Here is a 27,260-nt window from a genome sequence, read left to right as displayed (position 1 = left end):
AAAAGAAAGAACATTTCCTTTTCCTAATCATCTGCTTCTAGTTCCCATTCCCACACATATACTCCAAATGCTGACAGCTCTTTAAGACTCTTTCAACCTAAATGACCAATATTTAGAGGCCTAGTTAACTCAATAAGACATGATTCAGACACTTTAAGTGTTACTTAAGACTGTAAAACATGGAGAAATGCTTATAATGTAAAGTCATAAAGCACAGGATGGAATATTGCACTTTTATATACTTACAACTGTTTTACACACACACATACACACACACACACACACACACACACACACACAGCCTCAAAAGAAATAATCATTCAAATGCTGAAAGTAATATGTTAATCGTGGTAGGATTGTGGGCTTTTCCTTTTCTTTCTACTTTTTAATGTCTTTTTATTATTTTTATGAGAAAATAAAAATAATTAACTTGAATCCTGAAGAATATTTTCAATATATCTGAAAGAAAGCATAAAGCCATGCCTCACTGAAATTCTAATATAGTGGTAGCTGAGTGGCCCAGCTACCACTAAGGTGAGTGAATGAGCTTCTCCACCTTGATAACAGACATATTTTGACGAACACTATTCACTTCCCCAGCCTCTCTAGTTATGTTGGGATGTCATTAAAGATACAGATGTGCAGGACACAGGGCTCAGTTTCATGGCTGGTATGCTACCGTACATCTTGAGAGTTCGCAAAAGACTGCAGAAGGACAGGTTCTGAGTGGTGGCTTTCCTTAGCGTGCCACATGGCTATCCCTGGGGGTGACGGGACCAACTGTATGTGAAGCCCACATCAGGGCACACATTTCAAGGAGGTTCCCAATGCCGGTGCTTTCAGCCAAAGCAGAGAAGAGCAATAGCTGTTCTGCCCCCCACTCCACCACCACCCCAGCAGAGTTATTCCCACATCTGCTTTGGATGACTCTTCTTGCTGTAAGTGCCTCCAGCCTCCATCCTCACCAGCGCTTTGACCTCCTGCAGTGCAGGCGGCTGCTGATGCTCTCGGAAAGACTTCTCCATGGCCCTGCCTATCTGCTCCTCTTCCCTCCTTCTTCTCCTGTGTCATCTTCTATCTCCTATCATGCCACTCGTACTCCTTGATTTGAATGAAAAGGTAAGCCTTTAATATAAGCCAGTTGCTATTTTGTTGCCTTTGGAATGTCCAGTGAAAAAGTAGCAAATCTGCAGTATCATTGCATTCCTTGGGAGCTCATTAGAAATGTGTAATATCAGGCTCCAGAGCTATGGAATCAGAATCTGCATTTTGAAAAGATCCTGAGGTGATTCCCAGATGCATTAAACAGAAGTGCTGCTTTAGGAGTTGCTGGCTAGGTTGCTTTCAGTTGCCTAACCTCTGTAGCTCTACTTACACATTTAATACTGTTCTAACCTAAGGAAAAGTGGAGAGAGTATGCCTGGCCTTCAACTTACCAGTGAATCAGGAAGCACTCTCATTACTGATAGTCTAGCAGTAAGGATGGAGCCGTGAGGATGTGAAACTGTCCATATCTGTGCTCTGGGAACAGGGCTTTGTCTAGGGGCTGCTGAGCTTTCAAGTGAGGTTAAACAAGCTCAACTCTGCACTGGCCTGGACTTCTGTGGAAACATATAACAATAGTTACCAGTTCCTAAAATGTTAGGTGCTTCAACATGTTTTCCAAAATCTATAAAAACTAAGTTCTGTACTATGCTCCACACTGTATTTCTGAAGTGCTTAAATATATAAACTAAATATTTAAAAGAAAAATTTAAACTGGAGAAATTTAAAGGAAAGAATGAGAGAAAAAAATACTTTCTCATCGATTTGTTCATGTTCTCACTAGTTTCTACGTGAGGTAAACACTGCGGAAATGCAAATAGCATCTAATTCATGTTTTTATATGAACTGATTGTTTACAAATATCAAAAATTTACAGTGAACATATAAATCTTTAAATCAATTATGGAATTTTTTGCTCCAATTAAAAAAATCCTCTCCAGCATTTCGAATCACATCGATATTTATACTAGAATCTTAACCCGACTCTAAACCAAGTAACATTTATCTTTTTAATTAAACTTTTTTATTTTGAAATAATTGTAGATTCATATGCAATTGTAAGAAATAATGCAGTGATCCCATTTATCCAGTTGCCCTGAGTTTCTTACAATATCACAAACAAGATATTGAAAGTGACACAGTCAAGACACAGAACAGTTCCATCAGAAGGATCCCTCGTGTTGACTTTTATAGTCACGCCCCCTCCCTCCCACACTCCCACTGCTGTCCCTGCCCCTGGCAACCACTAGTCTATCCTCCATGTCTATAATGACACAATTTCAAGGATGTTACATGAATAGGATCATACAGTATGTCATCTTTGGGGACTGGCTTTTTTCACTCAGCATAATTCTCTGTAGATTCATCCGAGTCATTTCATACATCAGTAGTTTGCTCCTATTTCTTGCTGAGTGGTATCCCATCAATCTCCAAGTCTGTTTAACCACTCATCTGCTGAGAGATATGTGGGTTGTTTCCAGATTTTGTATATAACATATAAAGTTTCTATGAATATTTGTAATACAGGTTTTTATGCGGACATAAGTTTTCATTTCTCTGGCATAAATGCCCGAGAGTATAATTACTGGGTCATATGGTAGTTGCATGTTTAATTTTATAAGAAACTGCCAAAGAGTTTTCCAAAGTGGCTGTACCATTTTATATTCCCACCAACAATGTATTTGTGATCCAATTTCTCTGCATCCTCACTAGCATTTAGTGTTGTCACTGTTTTTTATTTTAGCCATTCTAATAGATGTGTAGTAATATCTCACTGTAGTTTTAGTTCGCATTTCCCTAATGACTAATAATCTTTTCATGGGCTTATTTACCATTTGCATATCATCTCCAGTGAAATGTCTCTTCATATCTTTTGCCCACTTTCTAATTGAATTTCTTTATTACTGTTTTGAGAGTTCTTTATATATCTACATACTGTCTTATGGGATATGTAGTTTGAAGCTCGTTTCTTCTAATCTATAGCTTGTCTTGTCATCCTCTTAATAGTCTTGTCCAAAGCGGAAATCTTTAATTTTGATGTGGTCCAATTTTTCAGTTTTTCTTTTTATGGATGGTGCTTTTGGTGTCAAGTTTAAGAAATCTTTCCCTAGCCCTAGATCCTGAAGGTTTATTGTTTTATATTTTACATTCAAGTCCATGGTCCATTTGAATTCATTTTTATATAAGGCATGAGGTTTAAGGTGAGGTTCATTTTTTGCCTATGTATGTCCAATGGCTCCAGCACCATTTGTTGAAAAGCCTATCTTTCCTCCACTGAATTGCTTTTGCATCTTTGTCAAAAATCAGTTGAGCATATTTTATGGATATATTTCTGGGTTCTATTCTGTTCCACTGTTCTATATGTTCATTCTTCCACAAATACCAAACTATCTTGATAATGTAAATATAAAGTACTGAGTACAGTGATTCCTCCCACTTCTTTTTCAAGACTGTTTTTAACTACTTTAAGGCCTGTGCTTTTCCATCTAGATTTTAGAATAAGTTTGGCTATGTCTACAAAAAGATAGGAGCAGGGAGGTTTTTGACCAAAGGAGTTCCTGTTGTACAACCATTCTTTTCCCCATCCTTTGGCTAAGGGAAGCAGGCTTTTTTTTTCCTGTCTGTTCCCAGATTGCAGCAGCCTGTCCAGTATATATGAGAGGCAATAAGGACACCCACGGAACTCACTGCTGTATTGTTTCTCAAGTCCCAAGGGCCCTAGGCAGCCTGCCTTCTTCCCACTTTTCCAAGATGTCCTTTCTTGTTTGTTGTGCTATGTCCAAGCGGACCTGGAAAGAATGGAGCTATTACCTATTGATGGAAGCAGAAATTCCAATGTGTGTTTTTAATGTTATTTCTGGTGCAAAGAGAAGACAGAAGGAAACTAATCATGAAAATATGCGGAAATGAACTTCCAGACACCGTCCACTATTTATAAAATGCTACCTTGTGGTCATTTTTTGACCACAGAGGAACAGTTAGAAGCGAAAAAAACGCAACAAAACAAGGACTGTGTCGTTCAACCCTGTTCCCCCAGGCCCCAGTGCAGGGACAGGCACACAACACAGTGAGTACTCAGTGAATATTTGCTAATTTATTTACTGATTCTCCTCATATAAGAAATTTTTGAAATGTCCTAGGCTCTCTTTGGAAATTAACTCCATATTCCTAGAACACATGGGAGAACCAGAATAATGACGCAAGGGTTTTGCTCAAAGAAGAATGTGGCTTTGATTCGATTATTTACTATTTGTCAACATCACAGTTTATTGTGTAAGTGTAACAGGCCCCTGAAAATTTCCATTGTGTCTGCCATTAAAAAGAGTAACTGAGGAGAATATACAGTCCAGAAACAGACCCATCTATATACTGTCACCTGACTTACAACAAAGGTGTCACTGGGGGAAGGAAGAGTGTTTCAATAAATGGTGCTGAATCAATTAGAAATCCATAAAGAAAGAAAGAAGCGTTGACTCTTACCTTGAACCACAGGCACAAATCAATTTCAGATGGAATCTTAGGCCTAAATACAAAAGGTCTAGAAGATAATGTTGGAGAATATCAGGACCTTAGATAAGCAAAACGTTTTGAATAGACACAAAAGATATCACCCTCAAGGAAAATATGGTTAAATAATATTTCATTAAAATTAACAACCTCTGGTCATCAAAAAAATCATCACGGAGAGTGAAAAGGCAAGCCACAAACAGGGAGAAGATAATTATAAAGAACTCATATCTGGAATTCATAGAGAACTTCTAGAATCAGTAAAGAAAAACCAGACACACCAGGTTTCTTTTTTTAAATGAGCAAAATACTTCGTAGGCTTTTCATAAAATGGGATATACAAATGTACAGTTAAGCATATGAAAAAGTGACCAATATTATTATTCATTAGGGAAAGCAAGTTAAAATTACAATAAAATAATAATACGCACCCACTTGAATGGCTATCATTAAGGAGAAAATGACAGTCTAAGTGTTGCTGAGGATCTGGAGCAGCTGGAACCCTCACAGAGTGCTGGTGGGGTGTAGCTTGGTACAACCACTTCTCTTAGATTGTACTACTAACACTGAACATACACATAACTCTGAGTACAAAGATACACCAAAACATATACGTACAAGGATGTTCTCTGAGCCAAAGACCAGAAATGACCCAAATGTCCATTAACAGTAGAATGTTAAATTAAGTTTGGTATATTCATACAACAAAATATATACACCAATAATAGTTTTAAAAAACTACTACTACAAAAGACAACACAAAATACTATGTTTAACAGTTGAAGTAACCAGACATACTGTTTGGTTCCACTTTGTAGGAAGTTCCAAAGCAGGAAAAACTAACCCATGATAATAAAGGTCAGATCAGTGGATACCTTTGCTGCGAGAAGAGGTGAGGATGACAGGAGGTTTAGGGGGAGCTTCTGGGAACTGGTAATGTTCTGTCTATTGATCTGCTAGTGGTTACAACTTAAAAATGTACTGAGGTAGACACTTAACATTAGTGTACTTTATTCTATGAGCACATTACACATCAATAAGAAAGTTTACAAATGGAGTACCTACATAAGTGAAAAAAAAAGAAGAAAAAACAGGTAAAAGACATTGACAGTTCACAAGAAAGGACACAAACGGCCTTCAAACACGTGAAAAGATGCTCAACTTCACTCTCACTAAAAGAAAGGCAAATAATACACTCTCAGAGATACTATTACTCACATATGAGACTCGCAAAAATTTTTAAATACCCGATATTGGTAAATCTGTTAGCCAACTCCACATATTGCTGATGGGAGTGCAAAACGATACAACCTATTTGAAGGGGAATTCAGCAAACAAAACCATGTATGCTTTTACCCTTTGCCCCAGAGCAAGCTCAATTCCAAGAATTTACCCTAAAGAAGTATCTCCACAAATACAAAACAACATATGCACAGAGCTACTCACTGCAATAGTGACTGAAAAAGCAAAATATTGAAAGCAACCTAACTGCTTATCTAGGAGATTGGGTGAATAAATTTTACTCATCCACATAACAGAATACTATGAAGGTGTCAAAAAGATTGAAGATTTCAATAAACTAACAGTGATTTCCAAGCACATTGTAAACTGAATAAAGCAAAGTACAAAAGAGTATATATAACGTGCTATTTTTGTGAAATAAAGAAGGGCAAACATATATATGCATATATTCGTTTATTTTTGAAAAAAGGATAAACCAAAAATAGGGTGTGGGGGAGTATTTAAATAGAAAAGACAGAGATATTAGTGAGGCTTCTCTGAGTATATTTTTAATAGTTTTGACATTTGAACCACTTAAATATTTCACATATTCAAAAATTAAAGGGATAAAAATGTAAGCCCTCAAGATTTAATCAGTAAAAAAAAAAAAGAACCTAAACCTATTGTCAAATTGATAATCACACTGAAGAAAGAATTTATCTCTGAACATAGCACTCTGATTGTATGCCCTTAGAACACCCTATATTCTAAAGACAAAAAAAAAAAAAAAAAAAGGCAAAAAACCTCTCAACTTTACTTAGCTTATTTGCTATTAGTAGTGATACTGCTATTTGGTAAAACCATTTTGTATGTATCATGGGATAAGGCATATATACATTTATCCCCTCCCCACCCGGCTCTATCCACTGAAAAAGTCTAGAAGCCACAATACTGCAGATACAGTGAATGCCTAGGGTATCTTTGTTTCTAAACACATTCACCATTAAAAGACACCAAAGCTCCTTAGAAAAAGGACTGACTCCAGGCCTGGGGTAGGAAACATATGGGTAGAGGCTAAAGTACCTTACCGTACCAGAAAGCAAAGAAGTGTTCAAAGGGTAAGCTGTGACAAAGTGAGAGAGTGGCATGGACATATATACACTACCAAACGTAAAATAGATAGCTAGTGGGAAGCAGCCGCATAGCACAGGGACATCAGCTCGGTGCTTTGGGACCACCTAGAGGGGTGAGATAGGGAGGGTGGGAGGGAGGCGCAAGAGGGAAGAGATACGGGAACATATGTATATGTATAACTGATTCACTTTGTTATAAAGCAGAAACTAACACACCATTGTAATCATACTCCAATAAAGATGTTAAAAAAAAAAAAAAAAAGACTAACAGGGACTTGACAAGCTCACTTTTCTCTCTAGAAGTTTTTAGGATCTTTTCTTTATACTTAGTGTTTTTAAATTTCACAAGAATCAGTTTGAATTTAAAATTGCCTTCATCCATTTTGCTGGGCCCTCAGAACTTGTCAATCTGAAGATTTGGATTATTTCCCAGAGCACAAGAGAAGGTTCTATTATTTATTTGATATTTTCAACTCTTCATTGACTCCGTTGTATCTTCTGGAATTCCAAGTATTTAGATATTAGACCAACTTGACTGAGCCTGTGTCTGCCTTTAAGTTTTCTGCCTCTCTTTCTGCACTGCGTTTTAGGAAATTTCTAATATTCACCTTCCAAATTTTCCACTGATCATTTTAATTTCAGCAAACAATGCCTAGTTTTCAAGAGTTCTTCCTTATTCTTTGATGTTGCTATTTTAATGCATCCTGTTGTTTTCCAGATGTCATCTTCTTGCAACTCCCCTAAAGTTTTCACTTATACTCTCTTCTATTCCTTAATTAGTCTGTTTCTTCCAGGGACATTTGTTCTGTTTGTTTTATCACTCTTTTGTTTCTTGTCATATATCTGGTGGATATTTCCGGTAGCTTTTCCCCCTGTGGCCAGTGTGGGTTTCCTCTGCTTTTCTGGGAGTCTCTCCTATGTATTGTATAAGGCAGCAGTCAGGTAGCTCCGTGTGGGGAAATGTTGGACTTAACAAAAGGCTTCATTTCAGGGTGAGCAGGGGGTGGGCCTTCAAACAGAAAGAAGATAAGGGCTTTACTGGCACTTGTGCACTCCCCTTATCAGCTCCAATTCTCCCCCCAGGCAGTTCCTTTGATTTCTTGAGAAAAGAAGTCTCTGGTTTTCAACTCAGGGGTAAAATGCTGGGCTGCTCTGTCCTACAGGGTAGGTTTGCAGGTAAAGGAAGAACAGTGCACATGTGGGGTGCAGCTTAGCTATTCATTCTCCCTCTTCCATTTACTGCAATTAGACAGCTTTGTGAATCTTTATTCTGAACTTAAAATACCTACTATGAGCAATGGAAGTCTGCAGAAAATAAGAAGTGGTGAACTTTCCAAAACTCCCCAGTCGTAAAAGTATTCTCAATGTTCATGCTAAGAAATTACTGAACCCATCTGTTTTTATTCTTTCTCTTTTTAAAAAAAATCTCTGTAATATTTGAGATGGAGAGAAAATCACTCTGCAATAAAAAGCATTTCATTTTTCATTTTATAGACATGGACACATTCTTGGGTCTCCCCTACGAGTCTGTTTTACCTTTAAAATATGTTGTATTCTTTGACTTCCCTCTGAGCAGTACCTATGGTTTTTTAACATAAGGGTGAGCTGTGAAGGATGGCAACATATAAACATCTGCGTGAGTCTACCAGATACTCAAATTGTATTAAAACAAAGCCTTAGGTGAAGATTCATACTACCTGAAATGCAGGAATATAAAAGAAAATTATTATAAAAATTCAACAAAAAAGAAGACAACACTGGTATTATTTATGCTAATTCAAAGCAACTGAAAAAAATAAAAATAAAACATTATATGTACTGTGATATTCAATGGTACTCAAAAAATAATCCATAGATTTGTTCAACCTCCAACTTCATATGTGAAACATACTATTTATATACATATAAATATATATATTTGCCAACCAAAGGAGACAATGTCTGACATTATGGAGTGCCAGTGTCAGCTGAGTGTTGCATGGAAGTACTTTCTGCCCGAGTCATGTTCCTGTTCCTTTAGGTCTCTTTCCTGACAGTGGAGAACACAGCAGAAACCATTCTTGTGAAGACTTTTCTCTACAGGTTCTTATATGAGCTAAAAGTAAACACCTCCACCACTCTGATGTGCCTACTGATCAAAAGCAGCCGTCTGAATCTGTGACAGCTTTTGAGTCGCCAATTTTTATCTCACTAAACTTCTTCGAGTCTATTTCTCTTACCTGCGGGCCATTGCTTAGCACACAGCAATGGTGCCCCAGACCCATCCCTAATCCTATTACCCCTATTAATAACAATAACCAATTAATGTTGGCTTTGAGTGTCTACTTTTATATATCAAATACTTACCTAGTGCTTACATATTAGCCAGACACTATTCTGGTACTTTATAAATATTAATATCTGTAACAACTTTAGGAGGTGGGCATCAAAACTATCCTCTTGTATAGATGAGGAGCTACAAAGTAGGTAACTTGCCCAAGGTCACACAGTGAATAAATAGCAGAGCTATTTATTAGCACCTAGGTAACCTGGCTCTAGTCCATGAATCACTATGACATTAGGGAGGGAAAAAAGTCTTATGCCAGAATAAGAGAAAATTTAAGACGTGCAATTATAGCTACCATTTCTTAAACACCAACCATGTACCAGACGTTCACATATATTATTGCTATTCCTGACAAGTCACCGCAAAGATAGGAGTTATTTTCCCCATTTTGAATACAAGTAAACCAAGGCTCAGAACGTGACGTGTCTCTAAACACACAGCTGGTGGGAGAGTTGGAATTGGAACCCAGGGCAGCCTGGATCCAAAGTCCCTACTCCTTCCAAAATGCTTTGCTGCCTCCCTCAACACCCAAAAAAGAGAAAGGCTCTTTTAGTCCATTTAATACAGCAATCTGCGATGTTAAAAATGCCGTCCCTAGATCTGGCCCACATCCTTGGTCTGACACCTTGAGGATTTTATTTTTACACCAGCCTTCTCCAAAGACTTCAATTTTTCTTCAGAACATCATTCCCCAAGGGCCAGAGGCAGCAGCACGAGAGCAAATATTACGGTTTATGCAGAGTTGATGAAATAACCAAAAAAAAAAAAGGTTGGGCAGTGACTAAAACAAGGACATTTCAAGGAGTAAAATTATATTTCCACAGTTTAGAGAGGCAAAGTATGCCTAACACGATAAGGAAAATTCTACTACCCCTCATCCTCAGACATTCTTTTCATAATGTGACTAAAAATTAAACTGTCTAGATGATTTCTTGAAATCCAAACACTTGGTTAGAGTGTGAGTGAAGAATGCTTTAGATTTTAAAAAATTTTATATGCATGCTTTAGAACTCTGAAGTCAGTCTGAAACTGTCTTACCCTTACACCCCTTCAAAATGCAACTGGCAAGGTTGCCATTCAGCATTTATATGATACTTCTAGGAATGACATTAATTCAACTTCATGTGAGGAAGGTAAGACATGTAATTCCCCTTTTACATTTGTGGAGATTTATGAAGCAGATACTTATCCCCAATAAATGTGGTACAGCACAAAGGAGAGTTTGATCCTACATTAGTGATTTAGATGGATATGAGAAAGAAGATAATGACTCAAAAATGGGATTAGACTTGAGGCCATGCTCCTAAATGAAGTATCAATAACTAAAGAAATTTTTCACAGTGAACAAAGGGAACAATCTTCAAGAGCTTCTGGCCCCTATCTCTGCATTATTTTTTAATGCAATCTGCTTCATGGTAACCTGGACTATACCACTTACCAGGTACCAAGAAAGAACACAAAAGAAGAGGAGATACAACCCTTGCCTTCCAAAGTCTTGAAACGTTATAAAGATCAATGGAAATGCCAATTATTTTTAAGTTCATTAAGGTAACAATCCTTTATCTTCAGATGTACAAATTCTTATCAATACAAGCAATATTACACAGTTCTTAAATATCAATGAAAAATCATGGAGATTATTAATAGGTAAATCATAAATGGAAGATGCAAAAGACCAACCCGTGTTTGAAACAATGTTCAGTCTCATTAGAATAAAAAGAAAAAGAAAAACACAAGATTATTTTTTGCTTGGTCAATTTTCAAAGGTTTATAAAAGATGAAAATAATTCTGGCAAACTAATACTCTATCAACGGAAATGCAACCTTATAATAATTCAACAAGCTTTATCAACAGCCTTAAAAAACATTCCTAGGGATTTCCTTTCCTGGCAAAGAAAGACAAGCTTGTGGCAGACCAATGTGCCAACCAAAAACAACCAAAATAGCCTAAATAATTTTTTTAAACCTCTTTGAAGGCACCTAAGAGCTACCAAAGCAGGGAGAACTTGAGAGGCCAAGATCTCAGAAAGAAGGAAGTATGTAAAAGTGAGGTAGCTCAGCATTCAAAGATACTTTTCCCCTGGAGGCATGGGCCAATTCTAAAATGCCAGCTCAGAGGTTTTCTCAAAGCAGTTGAGAAGTTGAGAGCCTGAAAACTGGCAGCTGAAAGGCTTAAAAGCAGCTGAGAAGCTTAAAGTTGAGTAAGAGAGGCAGCTGGGAGCCTGAGAAGCTGAGCAGAGCAGAGTCTGTATCAGTCTCAAAGGGCCGGAAGCTGTGTTCAGAGCCATGGAAGGTGGGAAAAACGACTTCTGAAGAACCCCCTGGAACAGGCATGGACAGGAAATTGGAGAGCCCTCCTAACAGCAAACACCAGCTTCTAATTAGCTCAAGTTTAAGTTTCTTTATCTTAATGAAGTCTCCAAACCAAGTTTACTTTTAAGACACCAAAAGCGCTAGCTATAAAGGAAAGACTGAAAAGCTGACCAAAAGGCATCATCATAAGAAAAGGCAACCCAAACAAAAGAAGACACTTGCCAAAGATGAGCAAAAGAATTGAACAAAAACCTCACAAAGGAAGATAACCAAATAGCCACACACACCAAAAAAAAAAATTTTTTTTAATAAAAATAAAGGTGCTGTCCCTCATTACTCACCAGGAAAATGCAAATAAAAACCACAGTAAGACACAAATCCAAAAGAATGGCTAAAATTAAAAAGGGAAAATCAGCAAGTGTTGGTCAGGATGTGGTACAAATGACACTTTCATACACTACTGCTGGGAGTGGAAATTGTAACTGGCTACGGAAAACAGTTTGCCAGTTACGGTAAATTTGTAGTTATGCCAGCTCTATAACCCAGGAAACCCACCCTTGAGTATACACTGAATAGAAATGCTCACACTTGTGCACCAAAAACCAAGTACAAGTATTTTGCTAGCACTATTAAAAACAGCCAAAACTAGCCACTATTTTGCACTATTAAAAATAGCCAAAAATAGAACAGTAAAAATATCTATAATAGTAGAATTGATAAATAAATGTGATATATTCATAAAATGAAATACTACACAGACATGAAACGGAACAAACCACTGTAACACACCACATGGATGAATCGCATAAATACAATACTGAGCAAAAGACACAGACATAAAAATGTATATACAATATTATTCCATTTATATAAAATTCAAAAACAGGCAAAATTAATTTATGGTGTTAGTAATTACTGATTAACTTTGGGGAAGAGTAGGAGTAAAGACTGGGAAGGGGCTTCTGGAGGTTCTGGGGGGTTCCTGGGATGCTGGTAACATTCTTGATCTGTGTGGTAGTTATAACACCCATATTCATTTTTTCAAATTTAACTGAGCTTTGCCCTTAGGATTTGTACAACTTCCTGTTGTATGTAATACTTCAAAAAAAACTTTACTGAAAATATAGAGTCATCCCTTGGTATCTGTGGGGGATTGGTTCCCATACCACCCACATGGATACCAAAATCTGAGAATGCTCAAGTCCTTTATATAAAATGGCATAGTATTTGCATATAAGAGATACATATCCTTCCATATGCTTTAAATCACCTCTAGATTACTTATAATACCTAACACTACGTAAATGCTATATATAAATAGTTGCTAGTGCATGGCAAATTCAAGTTTTGCTTTTTGGAACTTTCTGTAATTTTTTTTCAAATATTTTCAATCTGCAGATGGTTGACTCTGTGGATGCAGAACCCACGGATACGAAAGGCTGACTGTACTACAAGTTTCTAGAACTTTTACTTCTCGGATCCATCCTTTAGAAATATTTTTAAATGTCCTTTAAAATATGTATCTTCCAGACCTTGGGTTAGGCAAAGAATTCATACACATGACACAGTCCATAAAAGAAAAAATTAACAACCTGGACTTCATCAAAATTCAAATTTTTGCACTTTAGATGACATATTTAAGAAAATTAAAAGCCAGGCAACAGACTCAAAGTACTTGCAAAACAGGTATCAAATATAAGACCTGTACCCAGAATTTGCATAGAACACTTATAACTTAATAACATTCAAATCAAATCGAAAAATGGACAAAAGATATGAATAGACATTACCGCAAAGAAGATATACAAATGCTTAATAAGCACATGAAAAGTTGTTCAACATCATTGCCATTAGGAAAATGCATATTAAAATCACAATAAGATATTTCACACCCACTGGAATGGCTATAATAAATAAGACAGATAATAACAAATGTTGGTGAGGATATAGAGAAATAGGAACCCTCATATATTGCTGGTGGGAATATAAAATGGTAGAACCACCCTGGAAAACAGTTTGGCAGTTTCTCAAATAGTGAAAAATAAGTCTCCTACAGAGCTTGGCAATTCCACTTTTAGGTACTGACCCAAGAGAAACAAAAATGTATGTCCACCCAAAGACTTGCACATGAATGTTCATAGCATCATTATTCTTTACAGGACAAAGCTGGAAACAACCTAAATGTCCCTCAACTGGTGAATGGATAGAAAAAAATTATTACAGGCATACCTCGGAGATATCATGGGTTTGGTTTCAGACCACTACAATAAATTTTAGCGAGTATCACAGTAAAGAGAGTCACACAAACATTTTTGTTTCCCAGTGCATACAAAACTTATGTTTACACTGCACTGTAGTCTATTAAGTGAGCAAGAGCATTATGTCTAAAGAACAATGTGCATACATTAACTAAAAAATACTTTATTGCTAAAAAATACTAACCATCATCTGACAATTCAGGGTTGCCACAAAACTTCAATTTGTAAAAAACGGTAAAAAAGAAATATTTGCGAAGCTCAATAGAGTGAAGTGCAATAAAACAAGGCATGCCTGTATATCCTTACAATGAAATACTGTTCAGCAATAAAAAGTAATAATGTACTGATCCATGCTACATCATGGATGAACCTCAAACTATTATGGTAGACAAAAGAAATCAGTCATAAGAAACCACGTATTATGTAATTCCACTTGAATGAAATGTTCAGAAAAGGCAATCAAAGAGACAGAAAGTAGATCAATGACTGCCTGGGACTAGGGATGAGATGAAGAATTAACTATAAATGGGCATAAGTGATCTTACTGGAGGGGGCTTCATTGTGCTTCTCAGATCTTGCACTTTTTACAAATTGAAGATTTGTGGCAACTCTGCATCTAGCAAGTCTATTGGCACCATTTTTCCAACAGTATTTGCTCACTTCATGTCTCTGTGTCACATTTTGGTAATTTTCACAATATTTCAAACTTTTTTATTATTGTATTTTATATAATTATATTATATATTTTTATATATGTTATATTTTTTGTGGTGATCTATGATCAGTGATCTTTAATGATACTACTATGACTCGCTGAAGGCTCAGATGATGGTTAGCATTTTTTAGCAAAAAGTATTTTTTAATTAAGTTATGTACATTGTTTTTTTAGACTGTTATTGCACACTTAATAGACTACAGTATAGTGTAAACTTTTATATGCACTGGGAAACCAAAAATTCCGTGACTCAATTTATTGTAATATTCACTTAATTGCAGCGGTCTAGAACCAAACCTGCAATATCTCTGAGGCATGCCTATACATTTTGATTTTGAAGTTATAGTTTATTTTGTATTCTCTTTTATCTTTTTTTTTGATGGGAGAAGGGTGAGAGAAAGTAGGTCATAGGGAATAAGAGGTAAAATAAAATAAATAAATGAAGACTAAAAGCAGGAAGTTTTCACTGCAAGAATAAATAAAGTTTTACTAAATGCATGTGGCCCTAAAAAAGTCTTCTAAAACCAAATTGTTGACAAATAATTTTAAATTCAAAAAACTGTTTCTTGAAACCTCACTAGCTGAAGGACTCTCTACTAAAACCTGCCATAAAACAAAGTTCATGAATAAAAATAATTATTTCCTTTAACATAAACTTATTTCCATCTCTATTATTTCCAAATTTTAATATTCAATTAAGTTTGCTGTGTAGCCAACAATGGGGAAGGATTGCTCTAAGTAAAAAGGGTTACATAATTGTCATTCTAAATTCAAAGTACTGCATATCACCTCCCAACACCTACCATGCTCCCCCCGCACCAAAAAATCATGCCTTAGCAAAGAAAATTTTTAAAGAAAATCTGGAATATTCATTTTGAACCTTTAGAAATGAAAAATAAATAAATAAAGTTGATAAAATGGCTGTATTCTGAACACCAAAGAACAATTCTTCATCACGCACCACAAAACCACAAAGGAGAAGGAATTTGGGGTGAGGCTGTGATGTTTGTTTGTTGCTGGGTTCCCCACTGGTAGTGCCCCAATGATGCTGCCATTCAGTAAGATGCCTGCTGCTAGTCTCTGGTTCTCTGCTCAAAAATCAAAGTGTCAGTAAGACTTTGCAAGTTCACGAAGTGCTGATTCAACTGACATATGGGTGGTAAGACCAAGGAACTATAGAGAATTCACTCACCCAATGTCATTTGTACACATAATAGTCGGAATTTCAATTCTTAGCTTTCCTCTTACACAAAAAAGGCGGAAAGAACACTATATACTGCTGTATACTCATCACTGTTTATACTTATGTGGAGTTCTTCCAGTTTTGTAATACTTCATTCATGCTTGGTTCTCATTTGATTTCTCCTAGCAGATGCGGCCTATGAAAGTGATACCAGAAAGAGGTGCATGAGTGTGCGTACATGTGGGAGGACTCAATATAGATTCTATAATGGCAAGAACCATTGCACTGGAATGGCCCAAATATAGAGTTTGTCTAATGGCTGATGAAACAAACATGAAAATTCTTCTTATATGTGGAATATTTATTATGCTGGAATTGAATAGAATAAGCATTTAAAGTAGATTCTGGGAGGGACAGCATTCAGTAAAATGATCACTCCAAGTCTCAAGTTAATATTAGACAAATAGAAAATTCCCTTTGTACAAGGGCCGCAAACTAAATGGATGCTATGTTATGTAATGAGGCTTTTCATAGGAGTCTTCCCTGCCTATCCACTAAAAAAAAAATTATCTGAAGGATCTTTTCCTGAAACTTTATTCCAACCTAGAATCTAGATATGAGCAAAGACCTTACCAGAATAAAATTCTATTATGCGAGCCTCGGAGATCATTTCTATTCTGGTGATTCCTTACGCAAGATGAGAAAAATTAGTAGGACAAAAAGATTTTAAAACTCAGAATGCAAAAGAAAAATTATTTCATAAAAAGAGCACAGAAAATATTAAAAGCTTAGCTTTACGACTTGATGAATGAAATAATTACCCAAAGGTAATCAAGTTCATTACTTCAGTCTGTTTTTGTATTTGACTTCACTTTACCACTGTATCTAAGTTTTTATAGCTAATCCATAGTAACTGAGTACTAAGAAATATAAATGCTGAGGTTCTCAAACTCTTTGCATTTTAACTGATCATTACAACCAAGGCTGCATCCACATATCTATACTACATAGGGTTAAAGGAAAAAAATTGAGCATAACAAAGAGAAAAACTAAACATTTCTTAAATGTTTACCAAGATGTAACCATTTGAAATAAACATGGAATAATTACTCCTTTTCAAAAGTGAACTACCCAGAAGAATCCTGCAGTCTGCCATCTTTAACTTGCTTTGGAAATTATAAATAAGGGCAATGCAGACCAAAGGTGGCTTTTTAACTTTCCCTACTACCATTTAAAGGCAAAACCCAGAAATCTGAAGCAATAGAAAAATAAATGTAACTGGCAGTGTCTTTCAAGCTTGCAAATATAACCAGATGTAATTGAATAATTTAAAATAAGATGCCTACACTAACTTCCTAAAGAACAAAATATAAAATGAAATATTAAATGACTGTAAACAAGATGAAGTTTAGGCCTTAGGAAAGTACTGATACCAATATACTATACAGAAATTCAAAATGTATCGGTAGAGGAAAATGATAAATTATAAAATTGGAGTTAAAAGAAAAAAAGAAAAGTAAGCATTTTTCAATCTTAGCTTGACACATTACTGTCTGCTTTTTTAGAAGACCCCGACAGCAACCAGGACTTCAAAGGGCTAATTTGCTACGTGAAAAGTGAACAAGAAATAAACTCCTCCATGCCAAAAGAGACAGCAAAGAAAACTGCGAGTCTTGAATCTAGTGCTAGACAGATGAGGGAAAATAATCTCCCCAAGGAATTCGTATCCACAAACTAGCCCTGAGATTAAAAAAACAAACAAACAAATCCTCAAGCAGAAATCTCATTTAAATGTACCTGAGCCAATAGTGTCCAAGCTAATAGTAGAATCAAAATATATTTCCCCTCTGGAGGAACTCACCTTCAACCTAGGCCTGAAAAAATTACCACCAATAAAGTTCTAGGGAAAGTGAGCAGCTCATAGTCAAAAATAACAAAACCTTAAAATGATAAAGGCAACAGGAGCAATCAAGAGCAGCCATCTTCTCACTGTGTCCTCACTTGGCCTTTCCTCTGTGCATAGGTAAAAGGAACAAAGACATCTCTGGTGTCTCTTCCTCTTCTTATATGGACACCAGTCTTATTAGATTAGGGCCTCACACATATGACATCATTTAACCTTAATTACATCCTTATAAACTTCATCTCCAAATACAATCACATTAGGGGGTAGGGCTTCAACATATGAATCTGGAGGAACACAATTCAGTCTATGGCAGAAGGCAAAGATACTGATTAAACTAGATTAAGATGAGTATGCACAGTAAAACTGTCTGGGTATCCACTAAAAGAATAGATATGGAGCTTATAGCCAGTGCCCTAACCCTCAAAATAAAAAGAATAGTAAAAGGGGGTGGGAGAGAACCAACCTATTCAAAACAAGGCAACAAAGGAGAGCAGAAAGAGATAGAGCAGAACAGAAAATCCATCATAATGTGATAATAAACCCAAATATATCAGTCTTCATTCTACACATAAAAAGACTAAACTCTCCAGTTAAAAGCAAAGATCTAGCTATATGCTATTTACAAAAGACATCTAAAAACATAAGAACATAAATCCAACCTGAAAGTCAAAGAGTAGAGAAAGATATATCAAGCCAATCAAAATCTATAGGGAACCCTAAATTGTTTTATTAATATCAATGAAAAACTTAAGTCAAACAGCACGATTAGAGACTTAGAAGGTCATTACATATGAAAAAAGGTTTAATTTACCATAAGAATATTTTAAAATCTAATTGTAAAGGCACTTAATAACAAATCTCAAAGTATTCAAAGCAGAAGGTGAATTATGGAGATGAAATTGATAAAGCCATTGTTACAATTTCTCAGTAACTGAATAATCAAGCAGACAAAATCATTAATAAGGAGTAAGAAGATTTAAACAGCACAATTAAAATTTTCATCTTATGGATACACATTGAACACTGCACCCAGAAACTGGAGAATATACATGATTTTCAAGCTACACATGGGACATTTATTAAAAAGGGAACATTTGCCCTAGCCCATGAAGATAACCTCAAAGAGCATCAGAAGACTGGTATGATAGAGACCACATACTGGGACCATATTACAAGTAGGTTGGAAATCAGCAACAGCAACAACAAACTATGTTAGCAATTAGAAAACAACGTTCTCAAGATGGATCTTGCATCTATGAATCAAAGAAACCATAGCAAATATTTAGAACTGTATGATAACAAAAGCACTACATAAAAATTCTGATAAGCAACTAATGTGATGATTCAAGGGCAACTCCTTGTCCTCTGATGAGGCAAGTTCACAATTAATGAGCTAAGCACCCAACTTAAGAAATTAGAATAATGGCAGAATAAACCTAAAAACATGGGAGAAAGAAAATAAAAGAGCAAAAAATGAAGGATTTAGGGAAAAAAACATGTAATAGTGATGATCAGCAAAGCCAAAAGTTGGTTCTTTGAAAAGATATATCTCAAGATTGAAGAAGGAGAGGGACTTCCCTAGTGGTCCAGTGGTTAAGACTCCACGCTTCCACTTCAGGGGGCAAGGGTTTGATCCCTGGTCGGGGAACTAAGATCCCACATGCCCGGTGGCGTGGCCAAAAAATAAAAAAAATTAAAAAAAAAAAGATTGAAGGAGAGACAGAGAGTGAAAGAGCAATAGACAGAGACAGACAGACAGAAATCAGCAGCATCAGGAGTAAAAAAGAAATGGGACATATCACAGATGTGGCAGTGATTAAACAGATAAAAGGATATCACGGAAAACTTTATACTTATACTTTATGCTTTTGAAAACCTAGTTACAATGACAAATGCCCCTTAAGAGTGAAATGAATAAATTATAGAATTCATACAATAAAACACTAAACAGAAACAAAAACAAATTACAGCTATGAACATTGATTAATTTCAAAAACATAACAGTGAACAAATGAAGCAAACATAAAAGTATATAATACATATATCATAATTCCCTTTATGTAAAGTCCTAAAATAACCAAAACTAAAGAATATGTTGCTTTAGAGATAAAGCAAGGGTTGCCTTTAGGTGGGGAATGGGTAAACTGAGGGATTCTAGGTATATCATACTTTTTAACTTTGGCAGTAGGTGCAAAGGTATTCTATTTTTTTAACTTACAAATATGTTTTATGCACCTTTATATGTACAAGGTACTTCACAACAAATATTCTTTTAAAAATATGTAGTAAAATCAGTTTCAAAAGCATTTTCTAAACCTCTCCATGTAAACAATGAACATCCACACAATCTCATGAAAAAATGTACCCGTTCAATCTTTACATGCCTGTTAAATTCCATGCCAAAATACAAAGATATGATTCCTGTTGTTTGAGATATTAAAGAAGGACATTATACTCATCTAAACAAAAAATTCATTCTGAAGTGCTAGAACAGGAAAGTACCAGGTACAAAGGGAACAGAGAAGCTCAGCCTGACTAGAAAAAGGAGGAAAGGACATGGTCTCCACACAGTGGAGAAGACACTGTCTGAAAAAAGAATAGCTGGCCCAGAAAATATGTTTGTGTGTGTGTGTGTGTGTGTGTGTGTGTGTGCGCGCGCGCTTACTTTCTGTTTCCTTTTTACAGCCAGCACCAAATTCTAAAAATGAAAAATGTACATGAAAATACAAATGCCATTCTGCAGTCATTAGGGTCATGTCTGACAGCTAAAGACAATGTCAGTCATAAAAATGAAGGAGAAAATTTCTCTCTACATTAAACTATCAATCCATAAGTTTTCATACATGTCCTTTTCCTGGTGTTTGCCCATTTTATACCCCTAGATTTGTTCCCGGGAGTGACTATGTTTGTGTGGTAGCCAGAGGGATACTTATCTGATTTTAAAACCTAACTTCTGGCTATGATGAAGTTTTGTATTATCGACAGAGAGTGACAAAGATAGAGATAAATATATAAAATATAGACATAGAGATACAGAGATAAACACACAGAGGACATTAAGAGTCCAGGTGTTGGCAGCAAAGGGCAGAAAATAGAATCTTTAAATCTTAGAGATGACTATACATAAGGAAACAATATTTATTTACTCTACCACACAGCAATTATGTATGTATCAGTAAATGTGGCCAGGAGGTCAGATGGTAATATAGTAAGGAGACCGAAGTGAAAAAGAGAGAACTCTCAGGGCACACTATCAACTGCTATTCCTGTTTAGGTGGTAACAGCATTTACAGCTATAACTGGGCCCTAACGGATGTTCTGGTGTTGAGGCTGGACCTTATAGATAAGTCTTTGTAAATATCTAGGGTTATTTCATTTGGATAAAGCCCTAGTCACTCAGGTCAGGGTTCAAATGCTATCTGACTTGAGTCTTTCATATTACACTGACCAAAAAAAACTGCAGAAGGTAACCAAGGAAAGCTATGATTAAATCTGCAGATTTATATTGGGACTAATAAAATGCCTTGAGGTCAATAAAAAACATCATTGCCTTTTATCCCTACCCCAAAATTCTACTTCCAGGGTTTTACTCAAAGGAAATAACCACAGATATGTACAAAAGCTGAGCTTTAAGATATTTACGCTATATAGTAGCAATTTTAAAAAAAGAAAACCGGGCTACCCTGGTGGCGCAGTGGTTGGGAGTCTGCCTGCCAATGCAGGGGACACGGGTTCGAGCCCTGGTCTGGGAAGATCCCACATGCCGCGGAACAACTAGGCCCGTGAGCCACAGCTACTGAGCCTGCGCGTCTGGAGCCTGTGCTCCGCAACAAGAGAGGGCGCGACAGTGAGAGGCCCGCGCACCGCGATGAAGGGTGGCCCCCGCTCGCCGCTCGCCGCAACTGGAGAAAGCCCTCGCACAGAAACGAAGACCCAGCACAGTCATAAATAAATAATTAATTAATTAATTAAAAAAACAAAAAAAGAAAAGAAAACCTGTCTGATATTAAGGCATCTCCCCAATGAAATATGATACATCCACAGAACAAAATACTATTTAGTATTCAAAATATGTTACAGAAGATCACTCTATGATATGGAATGTGGTTCATCTTTGTATGAAAATTTAAAAGAAAAACATATAGTAAGTAAAGTATCACTTTTAGAAAATGAAATATAGTATTTTTCTATATGTATATAAAAATATATATCAAAATGTTAATAGGCATAACTCTCCTTTTCCTTTTTTTTTTTTTTTTTTTTTTAGCTTGTCTGGATTTTCTAAATTTTCCATGCGTATGAATAAAGAATAAAGATTTGAAACCTCACAATAGCAACTGTACATGAAATAGAGGCACAAAAATGAGAAGTGACCAACATCACTGCACCTTTAAGTAGAAGCAAATTCAACCAAGGCCTATTAAGGAAGATGGAGGAATCTTAAATTCAAAACTCATAATGTATCATTAAATAACTCAATAATTCAAAATAAGGGGAACACATTTGAAAAGTACTGCTGGGAACAAGCTCAAAGGCTTAAAGAACAGACTTTCTGCTAGTGCTGAACAGTGTGAAACTTTAGAAGTGCAAGGTTAATCAAAAATGGAGCAGGAAGACACTATACACTTCATATATAGCATGGAGGAAACGGAAAAAATAAGCTACAATGATGAAAAGTGGATTTTATAGAAGTACACACTTAGGCAAACATTTTTCCCTCTGGAAGGCAATAGATGCTATGCTTGGAATTAGCCCCTTTCCATTCCAACTCCCTTTGAATCTGTATCTTCCCAGGACCAACTTACATCAGCAGCAGACACCCTCAGCCAGAAACCATAACCAACACCTGGCACAAACGTTCACTGATTCTTAGGTAACTTTGAGCTGAAACCCTTATTTTGATTGAAACTTCAAGCATCTTTAAATGCCTGCAAATGTTCTTTCTCTAAAATTACCTATGCATTTGTTTTTGTTTAAAAAAAGACAGGAAGAGATGAAGGCACCTTCCTTTGGAAGGTAAGAGCTACAATAAAGAATCATGTCCCTTCTGCACTCCCTTCCCAAGGCAAATCCTTAGACATTTTCACATAAAAAAATTTGCCTAAAATATTTTTAAATGCTTTAATGATATAGATTGGGCTTCGTCAATTGATAGAAAAGAAGTTAACCAAGAAACTTTGGTCAAAAACCCCAAAGGTACATAAAGCTTATGACTACAATGACACATAAGGGTTTCAACTTAAAATTATTTAAGAATCAGTTAACATATTTGCTAGGTGATTGGTACAGTGTCTGGCTGGGGATGTTTTTTAATCAAAGTTGGGCCTGGGAGGATTATCACTCAAAGGAAATACTATTAATAATAGTGTTATTATTAATTTCAAGAGATGACCACTAGATTACCCTACTAACTGCAAATATACACTCTTTTGCCCATGACCTGAAAGCTGTGTTAAAATCCAACATTCTCAACTCTTCATTACATTTTTAATGAATATGAATGAGCTTTCCAGTATATTAAGCTAGTTTCATGCTTGAGTTTTCTGAATCTTCTGACATACAGAAATGTGAACAAATTACTTTTTCCAATCCTGTCCACATTTACTGGCACAGAGGCTAAAAGGCACTACATCCTATGTGTCAAACTCAAAGAGTGAAACAGCTTGCTGTCAGCTTCAAAAACCATTTTTTACAAGCATGGCACACTGCCTCAAGCCAACTAAACACTAAAGCATGCCCACACTGCAAATTATTTGGAATGTTCTCCATGTTTTGTGGTTGCAAAAGTACCTATTTGTGGATCATCCAGTTCAAATCAGGGCCACATCTGACCTTAAACAGAAAATTCCCAGGAAACTGAAACTACAATTGACCAAGATCCCATCAGTTCTGAAAGTCTGTGATCTCATGTTCATAGTCAAACATTTCAAATGTTATTTTTTTTAAGCTGAAGAGACACAACATAAACTCTGTGAAACATGGTACTGTCTGTTTCAAGTAAACACTAAGAACTCACCCTAAATATACACATCATAGTAGCAAAAAAAAAAAAAGGAAAAGGAAAAAATTGCCATATGCAATAAAGTAAAGGGCATTTGTAGCAAATATAAACACATTTCTGGTAAATGTCTAGCAAATGAAAAAAAGTCTAAAAAATCATTTCATTTCTAACTTTCATACATATGCTAAAATGCAGCAGCTTCAGCTGTGGAACATGATAAGAAATATTCCAAAGCTTTGCCTATAGTGACTGGAGCACTGTATCATAGGTATTATTTTCCCAAGTATAAATGAGTATCTCTCTCAAATCAAATACTCAAGACATCATTTCACAAATTGGAGTACCAAAACTTACCCAAGGCTTGCCTCCCATGCCTTTGATGTCTACTTTCTAAGACCCAGACCTACGGGGAATGCCCTGAAGGTAATTACTGAAGTGTTAAAAGAATAAAACACTATATTAACAAGCTAAATTTTACCAGGGATTCTTCTACTGGAGGTAAATTACTGAAGCTTAAGAAATGCCTGATTCAATCATCCATTGGTGTGATAATTCAGTCCATTTAAAAAATATGCAGTTAGGATCATTGGCATATGGCTCCCTGGTCCAAGCCTTGTGTGAGAACAAGAACATGCTGGAAAACACAGTTTTTTTTTAACTTAACTGATAGTGATGAAATTGCTGAAGAAATGACAAGCTGTAGCAAGAAATGTTTTTAGCTTTTGATCTTTCAGACGTGCTCTTCTTAGTGCAGGAGTATTACTGAGTCCCTGAACAGTTTTCCCTTTTATAGATATATAGAGATGCATAAATATACGTATATCCGTATCTATGAATAGATATGGATTTTGTGACATATATATTTGTGACATGTATATGTGATATACATATGAATATATATCTTTAGTTTCAAAAAGGATTACTCACAAAACAATCATCTCAATCAAATAAATCACATACCAAATCTCAAGGTACTCATATTAATCCACACAGTTTTAGGAAATAAGTCACATCCACTTTAGAACCCCAAATTCTTACTGAATGCAGTACTTTCTGGCCTAGAGTCCAGCAAACTTAAGATAAAATAGTAACTGCAGTCAGGGTTTTAAGTATGCGACTTTTTCGAAGCAAATTTTTTTCCAAAAATGCTCAGTTTGCTACAAATTTTCAGAAAATGTTTGAGATGGAGAGTTCTTTTTTTAAAGTTTCAATTCTGGTATATTTGACAACAGAGTGACAAAACCATGCTCAGAGATGAAAACCTATATCCCAAACAAAATGTTATCATATTCATGTTTATTCTGGAATGATTTTCTTTCAAAACTTCCCCACTGCACATAAGTTGTCTCCTACCGTATTCCCCGTCTATTTTGGTAATATATCTTTCCACACACAAACTATATGTAAAGCATATACTTGAGAATTTAAATACTTCATGACACTCTTTTCTTTAAACAAGCCCCCACATTCTATTTTTATTTTTCAAAATAATCTGGATGATATAATCAATTACATCACTACAATTCTGGCTATGCAACACTTCACAGAATATAGGGACTTGCCATCAGCGCCTCTAATTTGTCCCTGACATCAGATGTATACAATGTGAGTGAAGAAGACAGAAACAAGAACAGTCAGTTGTGGTAGAGACCTGGGGGTGTGAGAAAATGGGCTTCCTTCACCCACAGGATACATGAAAAAAGAAAACTTAGCCACTTGGGCAATAAATGTACTTATATATTAGGTTTCATCAAATAATTACACCTACTACATACCACATCCAAGAGTAAAACTGTGTGAAGCAATGTCGCATTATGCAAGAAACATCAGGTTTTATTTATGATTCTTAGAAATACTACTCCTAAAATTAACGGGAGCCTTCTTAATCTAAGATATAATGAAAACCAATAAACAAAGAGAAAAATCTTTAAAAAACATGATTGAAATTTTTAAAAAACATGACTGAAACCTCATCTTACCTCACTGAAAAAAAAAAAAAACAAAACCCTGCAGCCTACTACAGGGATCTCTGCCTTTCATAAGTGTTAAGACCAAGACTAAATATTTCATGGGGACTAAACAATCACTTGGAATACTTAGGTCAGCCCCGGGGGGTAAATTTCACAAAAATGCATTGTTGGGTTTTGTTGTAGTGGTGGTTGGTTGGTTTGCTTTAGCATCCGAATCCTCCAAGATATTTTTTTTCTTTAAAAAAAAAAAAAAATGTTTCCCAAAAGGGGAGGAGGAGGGCGGACGAAAATCAGTGCAACGCTGAAAACCGACCAAGGCTGAAAGAGCCACAGCGCGGAAAGCTCACCCACAAGTAAAAGGCAACATCTCAGGACCGGTGGAGCTCGAAGGAGCCCTCGGACTTGGGCAAACGAGGTGAATTTCACCTCTGAAGAGTGAGGAGCCCACAGTGTAAAAGTTCAGGAAGATTCCATCCCCTGCCTCTCACTCCCAGCGCTTAGCATCTCGAGGGGAGAGCCCGGCAGAGAGAAACCCGGCACCGGGGGCCGGCCAGCAGCGGAGCGGTTTCCTCGAAGGCCTCACCGCTCGGGCGGGCAGGGGACGGGGCAGGGGGCGTCGGGAGGCGAGGCGAGGCGGGACCCGGGGACACCGAGTCCCGGCCGGGCCCCACCGTGTGGCGCTGGCTGCCGAAATCCCTCTAGTCCAGCTGCAAAAACCTTCCCGAAAACCCCGAGCTTCTCCGGCACAACTTCGGTCTCACCAGCCTCGTCCCCCGCCACACACTCCGCCCAACCGCACACCCTTCCCACCGCGACGAATCAAAGCGCTCCCCGCGGGCGGCTACCTGTCCCTGGGGCCGGGGACCCCAAGTCTCACCTCATACAAAGGGCTGCGCGCGGGCGCCTGCTGGAGAGCCCGGGGATCATGGCCCCAGCCAGTCCCTCCCGGAACTTTCCTGACATAGCACTTCTCTCCTCTGCTGCAGAAAACGACGCTTCGAGGCAGAGGAGGAGGAGGAGGAGGAAGAGGAGGCGGGGATGGCTGTGGCGATCCAGGAGGCGGCGGCGGCGGCGGCGGCGGCGGGAGCTGGAGCAGAAAGTGAGGAGCATCGCGGCCGAGCGCCGCCGCCTCGCGATCTGCCGAGGGGTTCCCGCCCCCAGGGTAACCGAGCTCCCTCTTAAAGGCGCCGCGTTTTAGGACGGGCGGCGAGGGGGGAGGAAGCAAGAAAATAAGGAGGGAGCCTGCAGACAAGGAGAGATTCCAGGGGCCAGAACCCGGGCTGCCCCAGCTCTCCGCCGGGTCAGGTCGCCCCTCGGCCTGGGCCAAAACAGGGCAAGTGCTGGGACCCGGCACCGGCGGGCCGCCCTCGCCGTTGGCTTGCGCCCACGACGGTGTTGGAACTTCGCCCCTTCTCCTAACCGCCCCCATCCCCCTTAGGGGCTTGTCTTCCCGCCTCCACAGAGGCACCGCCCACACCTACGCCCCCGAAGCCCGTGTGCGCCGCTGGAGACTGCCCAGTGGAATTGCGTTTTCTCCCGTGTTTCCTGCTTTTTCTTCCTGTCTCCAACACAGTGTTGAGAGTCCCCCCCCACCCCCAGGAGTGCAGGAGACCGAAAAAACTAAAGACCAGCTGGGGCCCCTAGACTGACCCCTGATGGTGTCACTGGTGTGTCAGGGGAGAC

The 27,260-nt window shown here is 37.4% G+C and overlaps 1 protein-coding gene across 1 annotated transcript in view; it reads right to left on the bottom strand.

Moving 5' to 3' along the window:
- Positions 1 to 26,530, bottom strand: part of GPR63 (G protein-coupled receptor 63) — a 43,465-nt gene extending 16,935 nt beyond the window's left edge. The window contains exon 1 of the mRNA XM_059942042.1: positions 26,455 to 26,530. The gene's annotated coding sequence lies outside the window, so the exon portion shown is untranslated. The remainder of the gene's footprint in view (positions 1 to 26,454) is intronic.
- Positions 26,531 to 27,260: the final 730 nt, after the last annotated feature.

Source organism: Balaenoptera ricei, chromosome 12, assembly GCF_028023285.1.
Source record: "Balaenoptera ricei isolate mBalRic1 chromosome 12, mBalRic1.hap2, whole genome shotgun sequence".
Classification (NCBI taxonomy): domain Eukaryota; kingdom Metazoa; phylum Chordata; class Mammalia; order Artiodactyla; family Balaenopteridae; genus Balaenoptera; species Balaenoptera ricei.
This window is presented reverse-complemented; position numbering and strand designations above follow the sequence as displayed.